Source organism: Simochromis diagramma, unplaced genomic scaffold (genome assembly GCF_900408965.1).
Source record: "Simochromis diagramma unplaced genomic scaffold, fSimDia1.1 OVJJ01000802.1, whole genome shotgun sequence".
NCBI classification, from domain to species: Eukaryota; Metazoa; Chordata; class Actinopteri; order Cichliformes; family Cichlidae; genus Simochromis; species Simochromis diagramma.
This window is the reverse complement of record NW_024387492.1, coordinates 16,970,019-16,986,231: the sequence shown is the minus strand read 5'-3', so window position 1 is coordinate 16,986,231 and position 16,213 is coordinate 16,970,019.

Genomic DNA, 16,213 nt, shown 5'->3' with positions numbered 1-16,213 from the left:
AGGCACATTCTTTGCTCTGTGTTGTTTTGATCGTAGGGCATCACAAACACAATCATGCACAAAACCACAAATATTCTTCACATTACTTATTTTAATTTTGTCCTAATTAGACCTTCCTTTCTGCAACCCACAGCTGAGTGTATCAGACCACGACTTGCAATGCTGAACAATCAAAATTTACTTCCCGAGATTGAAACCTTAAGGTGGACCCGTCTGAGGTTTGTATAAACTGAGGCCACAGCTACATCTGACAAATTTAACCCAGAATCCAAAGGAGACAGACAAACAGAGAAGCTGCTTCAGTCTGTGAAGAGCCTGAATGCCATCTAGTGGATGAAGCTGGAGGCCATGCTGAAATACTGCTTCAGCAACAGTATCAGAGGTCACAAATGCAGCGACTTTCATGTCAACAGCACCCCCTGCAGGGGGAAGCTATAAGTCCTTGTAACATAGAGATTGGATCAGAGCATTATTATTTTAAAACTGTGTTGGCTACATCTTGGCAGTGACATTTAAACTCATGCACTCTTGTGAGAGGCATACGAGGCTCCACTCAGCTTTACCTCGGTTTAATTTATACTCTTTGTGCGCCAAATGCGAGAGGAGCTATACAACTGCTGAAATGACGCACTGAAGGTCATCGACTAAAATAAGTTCTGTTGCTTAACTACTTTGATTTAAATATATCTGCTGTTCAACTTACAGCTATTTTAATAGCATGTACATTAAAAGAGTTCAGGAAGCAAGTGACCTGCGTTATTGCATAGATGTTAGGCAAACACAACTTTAAACACAGAACAAAAACACACCTATTTCTATATTCACACTGTGAATATAGAAATAAGATAAGAAAAGTTTCAAACATACTGTTAGAAAAAAAACTAGATTTTTAAAGGAAAATTGTACAGCAAAACGGTCGTGTGGTTTGCGTTTTCTTCTTTCTTGTTTGCCTGATCAGCACTTGTTTACTGTATGTATGGAAAAATACGCCTGTCTGCAATCCAGTAAAGAGGAGAAAATCTCCGTGGTTTAAAGGGCTTGGGAAAGATACAGCAAAGTGGCTACCTGTGTATTCTTGTTTGTGCCACTTGTTTGTCTCCACCTTTATTTTCCTGACGTTTTTATGTTCCTGTCGCATGAGTTTGGGGATTTTTATTTGCGTGTTCACGCTCTCAAAGCATTTGCTTCTGCAGACAGGAATCCATTTTTTCCTGTTTCAGACATAAACAGGAAGCATGAAAGCTGTGAAACTAGTGTGTGAACATAGACATTTTTGCACATTTTCCCAAGAAAGGTGCAAATATTTGAATGCAATACCAAAATACAACAAGCCCAAATATATATTGTGATGTGTAGCTCAGCTCACTGTGCAATATAGTTTATTTATAGGTCATGCATTGTGATTATAATGGTAGATCCCTTAAATATACAGTATAACAGAGTAATAGATAAGAAAACGGCACATAGTGCTGTGTATGCCATGTGCCGCATCTCCCACCATTTTAATGTCCCAGTGGCCATCAGCATTCAGCTGGTGAGAGCAAAACATGGACATTGGATAGGCCCATCGAGACTGACGTGACAGGGACACTCACACAAAACATACACACAACTGCATGCACTTCGCAAAACTATGAGTTTGTGTGAATGTACATTCACTCAAGGTGTGCTTGTCTGTCAGTGGGTGCACGCAGATGTGTGTGTATGTGTGTGTGGAGCTGTGGATCTCCTAATTTAGCCTCTAGAGAGCTGAGACGTCGGGGTGTCAATCTCACAGCGCCGCTTTTTTCCCCACTTAACTTTTTAACCGAGTTTCCTCCTCTTTGCAATCCTCTGTATTTATAGCTGCCAAGCCTGGAGCAGCCACGTATGTCTCAGTGTGTGTGCGTGCGCGTGCGTGCACGTGCGTGCGTGTGCGTCTGCGGTATTTACCAACATTAAGCTCTTTGTGTTGCATGTGTGTGTAGATGCACAGCTGTTGATATTGTGGGGTTAGGGGTTTGGTATTTCAGTCAATTTCCACAGAGACAAAGATGAAGCACAACGCACGAGAGACAGAGGAAGTGTGGAAATCGCTGGAGGAAATAGAGAGAGCATAGGAAGAAAGACATGGAGGTGAAAGGGATGAGGCGGGAGGAGGGATGGTGGCGCAGGGTTTTAAAGGGGGTAGAGGGATGGATGGAGTGATGAGGCAGAGTTCTGGCCAGGAGAGCTGCTCTGAGACTAATTAAGGTGAGGGCACTGGCAGAGACGAGGTAATGATGAAGAAAAGGATTTACTCCCTCCATCCCTTCGTATAAGACACACACCACCGCCTCTCTACTCAGCTCACCCTCACCTCCTCCTCTTCTCCACCTTCATCACTTGTCCATCGCTCGCTCGTTCCTCCCGGTGTCTTCCAGTCCTCGTCATACTTCTCTGAACCAGTTGAACACTCCTCGTCTGCACAGAAGCAGAGTACACATAATTGTGACAAAAGGAAATGTTGGTCAGTGGTTTGATGTATAAAAACTGCAATGTGAGAGTTATTATCATTGTAGGATCGGCGCAAAAAGATTTGTGTGTGATTTTGTTTTTACTTCCCATTAGTATTATTTTGTTTTTTCAACTTCCCTGAAAGTATTGGAAAATATAGAACATTTCAGTAGTTTCTACCTTTTGTTCAAATGGCTGGTTCCACTAAATGTTTTAATTACCTTTTAGATTGTGAAAATAAGTAGTAAGGAGTATCCATTCTTTTTCTACATTAAGATTACACAATCTTCTGGTCACCTGTAAGAATTAGGACGCATAGTGTGTACCGTAAGTACAAGATCCTGTAAATTAAATGCAGAAGAGCCAAAAGGGGGGAAAACAAATTTCATATCGTCCAAACACAAACATTAATTTTAGAAAATAAGAAATCAGTAAATGTATTTGAACCTAATGACTGGTGAGTTTTGTTAAACAAAGAACTATTTAAATGATGTCTTAGAAGTATTGAGCTTGAAGTGCTTCAAAATTATTTTTTAACATTGGGGAAAAAGCTAATAAAAACTAATAAAAAGAGTGACAGACAACACCAATCAGTTTTTTTAGGGTTAATTTAAGGATTTAGTGGGGAAATACCTAAACGCCAAACAACACTATAATGCATGAACAGTAAAGCGCTTGTGTTACATTTGTTTCCGTATTTTAGAAAAAGAAAAAAAGTCACCACAGCTGTAGGTTTTATTTACAATATGTCTTTCTTTTGCACCTTTAGGCCTTTCAAGAATTATAATAAAGAGACACCTTCTTGGCATTTACACGTCACAACAGGATTCTTAAGAGATCATTTCCACTGTAGCACAGTCACTTTTCAAAGTTTCAATTTCTTTGCTTTGGACAGTTTCTCATTTTTGTCAAAAATGAATGCAGCAGATAATTGGTGGGCACTCTGAGTGACCTTGCTTATCTGCACTTCTCTTTAAAACAATGCAAGACTTTATTGAATCACATGTGCATATAGTACACAGAATAATACAAATGAGCAAAAAATTTCAGCTTGTTATTTTGTTATTATTTTGTAGTGTCTTTACTTTACGATATAAAGTGCCTTGAGGTGAATGTCGCTGTGATTATATGACCTCATAATAACATAGTTAATGTTTTATTACTTCATCACGTTATTGTTTAATAGAAATTGTTCCTGTTTAAAATATATCTTTTAATCAAATATGTTGGTTCTTTTTAAATAAAATATTATAAGCTCATGCCAACTTTTAAATATTCCTGTATAGTCACACCACAGCACTCCTTAAATCAATATTCAGACTTTCTGTGCAGATTACCTCTTCACAGCTGAAGAAGTCTATGTATAATTAGGATTAATTTACTTTTCAATTCCTTTTCCAACACTAATTTTCCTCTCTTGCTCTCTCTTCTATTCACTGTCAAGCACATGTGTCTGCTCGCTTGCTCCAGCTGTGACTCTTCCACCAGTTTTCTCCACCCTCCGTCTTCCCCCTCTTGCTCCTCGGGCATCTTTCCGTGGGCCAACAGGAAGCAACAGCAGCTTGTCATGAGGCCTCCTGTTCCAGCCCCGCCAACTGCGTTCCTGTCAACCACCGGCGATACATCCCTTTTCCAAATGTTCACTTCCACCCACACGTATCCTACATCTGCTACTCACTGTGTTTTGGTGTCTTCTGGTTACAAATTTGCATACAGTTTACAGAAACAGACTCATATCCTCTCCTGTTGTCTGCGCCTGTCACTGCTTGACTGGAATTGTAACGCTGAGGTGAAACGTCTCCTCACTTTAGTTTGAGCAAATGTTCAGCAAAATGCCTCTCATCACACATTCAAACACAACATTTGGCCCTATGTGTGCAATTTGTGCAATGAGTTGTATTTAAAATGACAAGAAGATAAAATCAAAGGAAGTCTCCTACCACTTTTACACTTTAAGGTCAGTTTTTGTGTGATGATCAACAGGTGTTTAATGCCATCTGTGGCTCATTTTGATATGATCAAGTCATTTTCTCAACCCTAAATTTGGCTTTTATAATAGAAAAGTTTCATTGTTTACAGTAACTCGGTGTATATTTGGGGGTTTTGCCTTAGGCCACCACGCTGGATTTTAAATCCAGAAGTTCAAAATGCATTGGAAAATTAACTGACAAGGTCACATGATGGCTGTTCCTCTGTTATTTCTCATGAGAAATAACACAGACGTGATATCTGAAGTAGATTCAACTAAAGTCAATGATGACAGAATTATTTCCATGGATAAGAAAAACGACCTTTAAACACCTAACAAAGTGAGGAACACTCTCGAGAAGGCAGGTGTATCATTTTTGCCTTAATGAAAGCAAATGTGGAGGGTTTAAAGCAAGTTTAAAACCACTGGTTACACTCATGAACTAGAAGACCAGAAGAGGTGTTTCTACAAAACATGCAGACAGATCAAATCAAGAGTAACTTGTTCCAGAGTGATGGGAAGATAAAGGAATGGAAACGAAGAGAAACAACTCATCATCTGAAGCACACGCATCTTCTTTCCCCATCACAAAACCAAAGGAAGAAAGACCCAAAAACAAGCAGCAACTGAAGGCAGCTGCAGTAAAGCCTTCGCAGAACATCTCAAGTGTGCAAACAGCCTTTGGTGATGTGGCTTCGAGACTTCAGGTAGTCACGGACTGTAAAGTATTTTCATGCAAGTATCAAAAACAATCCTTATTTTTAAAATTATGTTAGTTTTTCCAGTCAGTTGTGAGCCTGTGAAAATCTGAGAATCACATTTGTGCACTGTGTGAGTAAGACATGTTTCTCACTACAGAAAACACTGTTTATCTTAGAGTGTTTTCTGAGTAAGGAGTCAGGACACATGAAGCTCACTTTGCGCTATTTTTGACAAGGGACAGTTGGGCATTATATAGAACTTGTACTGAAGAGCTGACAGGGTAAAGACTGTTTAAGGTCCAGTCAGGTGTTGGACATTTTTATTCTCCCAGAAAACTCCACTGGATAATTTAAAGAATAGTCCAGCGCTGCTGTGAACTACAGGACCTAAAAAAGTTATATTGACTAAGTATAAAAAAGCAGCTCAGAGATCTTGATTAAGGAAGAAGTGCAGAAAGTAAATAGTTGGAGCAAATATGACAGTGCCAAGCATCATTATCAAACTTTCATAAACTTTTCAATAACTTTTTAGTTTTAGGAGCTTAAGAAGAACTGAAGGACACCCGAGTGTAATTACTGTGTTCAAACCTGCATAAAAAAAACACACTAATGGGATACGCAGGTGCTGTGAGTCAGGTAATAAACCATCTTCGGTTTTTAAAAAACAGACTTTTTACGAACAAGGGGTGAATCTGACTGAACAGCCATATCCTGGTTTATTATCTATTTCACTCCGAATGGTACCCTAATTTACAAAATGACCATTATGATTGGTAGTAAACTGAAAAAATAAAATGAAATGTTCTAGAGTAACATAATAATCCAGTCAGTCCTTGAGTAAAAGCATATAAAACCATGCTACTGTACATTTTTACAGTATAATACAATAATACCATGTTGCATGAGGTAATGAATCAAGTGACCTCTTGTGCAACCAGTGCAGTCACCCCAAGTTTTAGGTTTACAAATCATAAAGGAGATTATGACAGTTACATTTCTTCTCCATTCACTTTTACTGTTATGATATACCCAGGAAATTAATGACTGGCTTCATTTGCAGCCACAGCATTTTCACATCAGTTTGCAATGCCTAAGGTATCTGACGCTCCTTCATTCCTTCAGATAGTCTATGAATTTATTCCTTTATCTCTTCATTGATTTTCACTTGTAGACTCTTGTGACCGGCAAAAGCAGACAGATGGTGAAACTGTATCTCAGAGTTTGTGTTCCTAAAAAAGGAAAGGAAAAGCAAATGTTTCTCCCTTTATATTTGGATCAGAATAAACAGACCTCTGCCTGAGGTCTTAGAACAGGTCTTAATTATTAAATTACAAATAAGTGTCTTTCTTTGCATGCGTGTTTAGTGATGCTGTATTTCTATTTTTGGAAATTTGACTTTTATATCTGGTTCCTGTTTTTACCATTCGTTTCATTTAAGGTGTCACTTTTACTCATTTCTTATCAGCCTTTTCCTTTATGCATGATGACTTAAAGAGCACCAGAACAGGTGTCATGTTGGCTATCAGTGTAGCAGAACAAGAGCGAGGAGCCAGCTGTTGTGCAATAGCTTTAATTCCACCATTAATTATTAAGATATGTTGTCACACTGTCATTATAACACTGTTAAGAGTTCAGATTTATGTTAGAGCGTCTCTTAGAGTTAGTCACTGTGTAAATATCCTAACCTTAGAGAAAATCAGGAGTGGCAACTTCAGTTTTTAATGAAGCGACAAGGAGAACATATAGAGTAAAAACAGTACAGTTGAAAAACAGCTTACCCTTTATTTGCATTTGTGCCCTTATACAAATTCTGATAGATGAATTTTCAAATCTGACGTATCTTTCTGTAATATTACAGCTGAGTACATCTTAATAATATGCTAGAAGGTATAATGTGTTCCCCCACAAAATTGCAGAGCACTGTGTGGAATTCATGCATCACTAATGGTTAGCTTTTAATTCCTCTGGTTTCAATGGAAACACAAGTTCTCTCCTTTGCTGCACGTCATTGTACACTGCCAGCGCTTCTTTAGTTTTTTTTTTTTTCCAAAGAAAGTCAGTAAAATGACTAGAGAGGGGAGAAATCCTTCTAGAAGTGCACACTGTGTACTTTCACATGCAATGATGGGAGGAAGCAGCATGAAGATAGCATGTTTGATCACAGCACACATAAGAAAAAAGAAGAAAACCACTTTGCTGGTGGAACTTTGGTGTCAGGTTTTCTAACAGACTCCCTCTGAGAAATGACTACACTGCACCACCAAAGCCAGTGTAAATACGTGAAAGAATGCAGAAAATAATTCACTGTGCTTAGACATAAAACAAGACAGTGATACTGGGAAACGGTGGCAAGCTTCAATTTCCAGTATATATAGCCCAACTATGTCTTACTTTAACATAAAGCCGTGCGCTGATGACACAAAAGCATTTTAAAAAATAAATATAGCACGTAATTCCCTTGTGTTGAATGTCGTACCCTTGTTTAGATCGTATCAGATGTACAAATAATAGAAACCATAAAAAGTAGCACTGTTCAATGTTTCAAAGAAGAAATTATTTACAGTAGGATTCTTCCTCTTTTTCACTCTTTTTCATTTTTTTAGCATCTGGACCAGCAGGACAGGCCTTACAAACCAATTTTCAGACTCTTAGGGCTATGTTTAAAAGCCCATTTGATACCGCAAGTTCTGAAAGAGTTCAGATCTGGCAGGATAATAATAATAATAATAATAAAGAAATATTTCCATCTGCATCCTTAAAAACATTGTCTTTAGTCTAAATATCAATTTGCGCTAACAAAGGAGTTGATACAGGCCCAAACAGGAAAATTATTTATAATAATAATAATAATAATAATAATAATAATAATAATAATAATAATGGTTAAATATTGGATCAAATTTTTCTAGGTGGTGTGGGGAGATTCTTGTGAACTTCTCTAGTGAGGAACAAGTCCACTTTTGATACAAGTCCCTGTTAATGTGTGGATGTACCAGCTTTTTTCACCGCTTGTATTCTGAGCTATGGATGGTATGTAGAGGTTTATAGTTGGTTCTAACAGGCTTTATCATATTTAACCAAATTTCAACATGAGGTGGCATACATAGGTGGATGCCTGGTTTAATAGATTTTCGTGGTGTAAATTAATAAGTTAATCTGTTAAAGACCTTAAACAGAACTGATTTAATTCACCTAAACTGATACTGATGTTTTATAGTTGTTTTATATTAACTGACCTTACAAACTGCTTCTATATGCTTAGTTTTTAACAAAATGTAATCAAAATGGTCCAAAATGGGAATAAGCTGAACCCAACTGGATTCAAAGACTGAACTGGAGAATAACTAGAGGGTTGTTTTACATTTTTTACAAAGTTTTACATTCAGCATATATAGAGCGACAAATTACATAGTCAGTGAAACCTCAAAGGGAAGTGCCGCTGAAGGGTTCAGCAAAGGGATTTGTAATTTTAACTTCTCACAGATGGTACAGCCTAAAGTTCACGGTAATAGTTTGTTTAGTGCCCAATGAGGTCTAACGCTAAGCCATAAACTGTACATAAAAGATGGAGGTATATTACAGTCTGGATTCACCCTAAACATGAGGTTTTTTCTGTGCCAGTTTAGTTCAATGCTTTGAGTGGGTGACCACATCTCTCTCCCCAACAGGTGGCCGCTTTTCAACACTTTAGCGCGGTTAGCTCTTTAGCGCGGTTAGCTCTTTAGCGCGGTTAGCTCATTAACGCGTTAGCGCTGGGCACAATGACAAGTGGTCCTGCTCTTGCATCCACACACAGTCAGTGTTGGGGAGTAACGGAGTACATGTACCGCCCGTACGTTATTTAAATACAAAATATGAGTAACTGTATTCCGTTACAGTTACCGTTTAAAAAGGTGGTATTCAGAATACAGTTACTTTGCTGAAATAAATGGATTACACAGCAGTATTTTCCTGTTTCACATGCTCTATTTTTAGTTTCCACGCTGGTGGAAACCCAAACAAAACACGCATCAAGAGGCTCTAAATTAGAGGCTCTAATGCCTGTGTCTCAATCTTGCGGCCCATGTCACCTCATATTAAGTAATCCAAAGTATTCAGAATTCATTACCCTCATTGAGTAATGTAACGGAATACGTTACAAAATACATTTTGGGGCATTTATTCTGTAATCTGTAGTGGAATACATTTTTGCACCTTTTTGCAACCATAGCTATCACCATCTGGTGGCCTTCCTTAACAGGTACATTTTTCTGACCTGGAAGCTGATCATGTTTTACACATGAATGTCTATTACACAAATTACACAAGTTTTCAATCACCTAACATTTTCTTAATAGTAGGAAGCCTTCAAACTCAAGCAAGCAACTCAAGCTGCACCATGTCATACACACTTCACTCCTCTCATTATATGCAAAATACACCCTCTCAATGTAATGCTTTATTTAAGCTGTTGAATTTCCCCATCACTCTCATGTCAGCGCTGCTGCCAAACAGAATCGCTGCCTGCTGTTTCAATCCCTTCACCTCCCCAGAATCCACCTGTAACCTCTAGAGGGATGATTACTCACCACTTCTTAAATTTCTGTGTATCATATTTGATCGCAGTCTCATGCCAATTTGTGCAAAAATCTTTAATCTACAGATTTAGATTTGTGGACACAACTTTTCAGCATTGTTGTCATGTCCCTGAAAATGACTTTGATCAGTCTCCGCTCAATTGTACAGATTCTTCCATGTACACAAAATGAACGTTCCACTTTAAAAAGCAATTGAATGGAAGTCATAGGGACCAGTGGTGGAGTGAATCATTTCACTTCTTACTGCATGCGTCACAGACTTCTGACTTCATTTGTATATTTTTTAAATATGCTATTAGTTAACTATATGTGGCTTGGTGAAAAACAACTGGGATGGGTTAAGGGACTAAAATGGGCTTGAGTAGATTTTGAAAATGATCATGTTTTGGCTTGAAGTACAGCAGATGCCCACTTCCTCTGCACCATAATAGATGAGTGCCCATCAGCATGATTGCTTTCATGTTTTGCTACGAGACTGGCCTGCATATTTGCGGGGAGTTATATGGGCTTGAAGCCCAGATGCCAAACACAACCCATATTCTGTAATAAACCAATCATTTTTGACCTCAGCTGTGAGGTTAAACTGAGTTCATGTACTTAATTGCTAAATTCAAAGAGTAATTAGTGCAGTTATTATTATTATTATTATTATTGATCATACTGATAGAGTAATAATAGATAATAATGACTGGCATTCTTTAGGGTCTCACTGCCATATGCGTGAGTCGTGTCTGTCCAGTTGGATCGACTCCTTGCACATGATGGTGATGGCCAGACTCAAGGATATAAAATTGTACTCCATAAACCAGTGGTGATGTCACTATGTGTATGGCTATCTTATCTACCAGATTTCTGGTAACTTTTGGTAAATTGCATTATTTCTACCAGTTTGTGTTCTGGTACGGTAGTTTTGTATTACAGTTTGCACAAACTCAAAATGGGATTCTTCATAAAACTGCAAAAACTTTCTCAGAGAACTTTGATTAGTGCATGGTCAGCAATCTGTCACGTCAACACCTTCCTGCCACCATTTTCTGCAGTACTGACTGGAAATGAGTTTTTGAGCAATACAGAGATTTTATTAATTATATTTCCGTATGTTCAGTCTAGTTATAGTGTTTACATTTCTGCCTAATCAAATTAGCCTAAACCACCAATCCCATTCATTCAAGATTTAAAGGAGGATGAGTAGCAATCTACACATCCCGTGATGACTGGAAACATCTTGAACAACACATTGCACTGCTGGCATGAAAAAACTTAAACTGAACCTACAATGAGGTTCATACAGCAGCTCCAAAAAGGTGTGAGGTAGAGTCCAAAATAGCTCAACTGGCAAAAAAAACTCAAAGAGGAAAATCAGCAGCGTCATCGCTATTTCTGTAATGTCAAACTCGATTTAGTGCAAGGTGAGGCAAGAACATCCATTACATATCAGTGTTTATTCAGTATTTGTTGTTGTTGTTGTTGTTGTTGGTTTTTCATTTGTTTGCGTCACTTTCATTAAATCCCACAAACAAGCTAAACAGACTCAAAAGAAAAGTCCACGAGTGAGTCGAGGGGTTGCGTGTAGTTCATGTATGTCTGTAGGACAAGGAGGAATAGTCTGTGGAAGTTGTCAGACATCAAAAAGAAAATCAGAAGAAAGCTTTGTCATGTTCTATCGACATGTGTGAAGCCACATTGGGATTTTCTAAGTAGCTGGGTTGTTGTGTTTGTAGATTCTTTTTGTAAGCTGTAGATTTTTGTTTCCAGATGAATTAATCATTATTTATCCTTGTTAAAATGACTAGGATTAATTTTGTTATGATAACTTTTACAGTAGAGGGTAATTTGTTGCAGACTATAGAACATAATCCCCAAGAACATATTTCATTTGATCATAAAGATCTACAAAGATTTATTTAAAAATAAATAAATTAGAGATTGCCATGAGGTGCAATGTCACGACTTCAGCTCTCAGTTTATGTCTGCAGAACGGTGGGAGTGATGGCCTTTGACCCCCTTTTGAGTTCAACACCTAAGAGGCGGGACCCGCAGCACTGTGGGTGCGCTCATTGGGCAAGGTCATTGGACATCGGAGCGCGGCAGGGGGACGTGATTGGACCGTGAGCTCTGTGCAGAGCACGGGATGCAGGTAAAAACAAGAGACACCCACACAGCATGAACAGATATAGAGAGAGGAGCAGGCTGAGACGAGAGAGATGGATGGAAAGAAGGAAGGAGAGATGGGGAGAAAGGTGTTTGTGTGCGTGTGTGTCTGTGTGTGTGTGCAACAGAAAAGCCCAGATAGCAGTGTGTCAAGAGCGCTGTCAGTCACTCATCCATCCAGCTGGCTAATTGGCTCCTTACCCTTGTTCTCCCTCTTGCTCTCACCCTCTCTTTCCCTCACTCTCTCCCTCTACCTGCCTCCCACCATCCTTCTCTCCTTCCCTCGGTTGCCCTCTCTCTCTCCCTCCATCAGGCGTTGCTCCTAACTGCGTGCCGGAGGCCAAAATGCAGATGAGCTCTGCCTCGCGTCAGGGGGAGCTTCTGCTCTGCTTAATTATCCGCGTGTGTGTGTGTGTGTGTGTGTGTGTGTGTGTGTGTGTGTGTGAGTGAGAGAGAGAGAGAGAGAGAGAGAGAGATAGCTTATCAGCTTACCGGCCCACACACACAATGTTCATGCTGCTGCTGCTGTTACTGCTATGCTAAACAGCAAGGCATCCTGGGAATTGCAGTGACAGCTCATTTTGGGTTTTTTCATGGTCTATGTATGAAAGCTGCTGAGAGACAGCCCTTCCCTCCCTCCTGCCTCCCAACTTTCCCTCCTCCCTTTACACAAACACATACACACACTCTCACAGTCATATACACACACATACACATTCGCACACAGACACACAAAACCTTCTCTCTTTCCCCGGTGCTCATGGGAACGGGTCCGGGGCCTGTCACTAACCCTCCCCCACTCCCTCTACCCCGTTTCTCCCCACCACCTCACCCTCCCCTCATCGCGGCGGTGACAGGGCTTGTTGACAAACGCCAGCAGTCATCAGGGCACCATGGGAAATCTTCTGCCACCATTTTGTCAGCAGAATGACAGAAGTTGTTAATGTCTTGCCTCTCGCCCTGACACGAGATGCTGGGGCTGACAGACTCCGACATGCACCCCACACACACACACACACACACACACTCAGACACACACACATTCGGAAGCACACTGCTGCGCATAGCCATAGACTAACACAAATGTCATGCTCGCGATACAGACACACATGACCGTGCACACTCACACAGGCTGACATGCTGCACACACACCATTCATGTCCACATTTTGTGCCCCCATCCATAACTCTTCCTCATCTCACTCAACAAAACCAGTCTGTGTGTGCACGAGTGTGTGTGTGCTGTCTGACAACTAGATGTGTATGGATGTTTAGTGTGTGTGACTAGGGAGTGTTAATGAGGATATGTCTATGAGTGTGTACGGCTTCTAATGAGTTGTACGCCTGTGTGTGTGTGTGTGTGTGTGTGTGTGTGTGTGAGAGAGAGAGAGAGAGAGAGAGACAGCGAAAACAGTGTCTCAGCTCTCGTTATGGATGCGGTGCATGCGTCTGATCAATAACATCTACAATCCCGACAGGAGATCGAGCCTGGCGGACAACCCTAACTGACCGTTATGAGAACATGATGAACTCCAGACAGAGCACACGCACACACACACACACAAACACATACAGATGTGTATGGGCAGCTTCTCTGGACAGCCAATTACCGTTCCTCATAATCCACTTGCTCCACACACAGCCTCTACCATCCACCTGTGTACAGCTGGTGTACAACCGACAGACGTCGAGATGTATTTGAGTGTGAGATTGTGTATATGAGGGTGCGGGTTGCTGAAGATGGAAGTTCCCACCAGAATCCGCAAAGATACAATGTTTTTAAGCACAACGGGCCCCTGATCAGATCAGCATCACTGGTTTACCTCAGTTCAGTGGGTTTGGCTGCAACTGTACTCTGTTTAATGTCTCAGGGTGTTATTAAATCAAACACTGCAGAATCCGTTGAAGATGGAGAGAAAGGTGCCAGGCTTACATTTTCCATCAAAGTGAGAATTAGGATCCGCTTGGTTGGTGTGACTTGCGAGATTTTGTGTCTTGGCAAGTGAACGTGTCAGGAGGTTTTTGATCAATGTGGTGAATAAAATGAAACATTGCAGAACTAAGGGTTGAATTCTCACACATTACTGCAAACAGTCATTGTCTTGTCCGTGTACAGTAATGCTCAGCACTTCATAATTCTTTGAAACAGCAAACAAAGATTGCGTATGGAGGAAACGCTACTCACTACACATAACACTACAACTTTGAATTACATTAATAAAGGCTACATGCTAATTGTGTAGTTATGCAGCAGGGTTAGCAATTTCAGAAACTCAATTTATTATTGTGCTAGTCTGGCTTAATGTCACAATTGTTCTCCTCTTGCGTTCACAGGGGCAACTAAATAGTGCAACATACAAACAAAGTCTTTCTCTTTAAATGTTTCATGACTGCAATACAGAGTCAACAATAATGAGTTTATGGACAGCTGCAAATATTGTATTATTATTATTATTATTATTATTATTATTATTATTATTATGACTTGTCTACAGGGTTTCTAACTAACAGACTAACCAACTGGGCTTCATTTCATCCACCTGCCCAGAACATTTCTATCACTGGAGAGGATATTGCATTGACATACATTTATTTCTTGGAAAATTACAGTGCAACACAGTCTCACAGCAGTCTGTGAAATACTCTTGTTCATATAAAAACATATGTACATGAACACGTTGTGCTTCAAAGTCTTTGTTTAAATCTGCAAGAGAGGAGAATTCTAATATAAAATATTTTTTCTGTTTTCTTTTTGTCCTTAGTTTTGAGATTTTTAATGTCATTTTCAGTTTTGTGTTGTAGTTTGATGTTTGGTCAGGTTTTTTTTTAAATAAAACTATTCAATTAGGTTTAGTAAAACATCGTGCTTTAGGTTAAAATACAATGTTTACCACTTGCTTCACATCTCTTTTCAATAAGTTGAATGGGTGAAACGTCCCTCCAGAGTCGCTCTGACTTCTGTGATGAAATATTTTTTGTGTCCATGTACACAAATAAAGAGGTGGTATTTCTTTCATGCTTCGTAATTTGCCATGAGACTTTGCCCTACTGTAATTTTAAACCATGACTTCACGCTAAAACTCATGCATTACTGATCAAGATGTTGCTGATCATAATTATGATCAAACCAACATACTATGAGGACACACACACAGATGCAATTTAATCATTAGTCATAAAAGAAACTCATTTTTGTTCTTGTCTTCAAATATATTGTGCATTAGGAAATATATTCTGGCTAGTAGTGAAATAGAGGCAACAGATCACTGAAGAGATTAGAAAATAATGTACATCTTATGAAAGGTCAGATATTATTACATCCCAAATCTTGGCGAGGTGAAGGAGAGGTGGATCCTGGTTTAATGGCACTCAGAGCCAGACAGGGCCCCTGGAGCATGTTTACACTCTGAGAGTTGTTGTTAAGATGTAGCCAGGAGGCCCAAAGTTTTCTGTCCCACTCTGTGTTTAAGTCATTCTGACATTACACCATGTAATCATTATAAATATCACCTTAACTCTATTATGTGCAGTGGTTAGCACTGTTGCCTCACAGTGAGAAGATCTGAGGTTCAAGTTACCTTCAGGTTGGGGACTCTCTGTGGGGTTTTTGTGGGGTTTTTCACAGTCCAAAGACACACATGGGCTCCGATTATCTAAAAATTTTAAACTTGGCAAAGATCTGAATGGGAATATTATCATTATCAAAATCAGCTCACATTCATAAAATAACTGACGGATCTTTTAACAGGTCAGGCAAAAAAAACAAACAAACTAGAAACACGAGCTGACCAAATAAATAAATAAATAAATAAATAAAATAAAATAAAGGTAATAATAATTTGAAGCTATGGCTTTATGCTTAAAACGCCCAGTCAAATAATTTTCTTATGCTCACTGTACGTTTGGATCACAGCATGACTATTTTAACTTCTTATCAGATGATTGTGAACGAGAACAGATTAATCTGAAGAGGTCAACTATGAGGTGTTATGCTTACTATTTACCAGCAGTTGGTGTCCTGCTTTCATCATGAATAAGGTTGTTGTTGTTGTTGTTTAGCTCATCTGCTAGCTGAGGAAAAAAAAAATGACAATAGTGGTTTCAGTCTAATTAGTGGATAACACATGTTTTTAATAATAGTTGTTTGTACTCATGGGCCAATTGTTTCATATTTAATTGTTTTATGCTTGATGTGTATCGTGTGACGCATTTGTACAAAAAAAAAAAACACACAAGAAAAACAAATCCACACTTTAATTTATGAGGTTTAGACGCATTGATTTGAATGCTCTGTTAAATCTGTCTTTGGACAGGTTACTTAATGCAAATGATTTCACATTA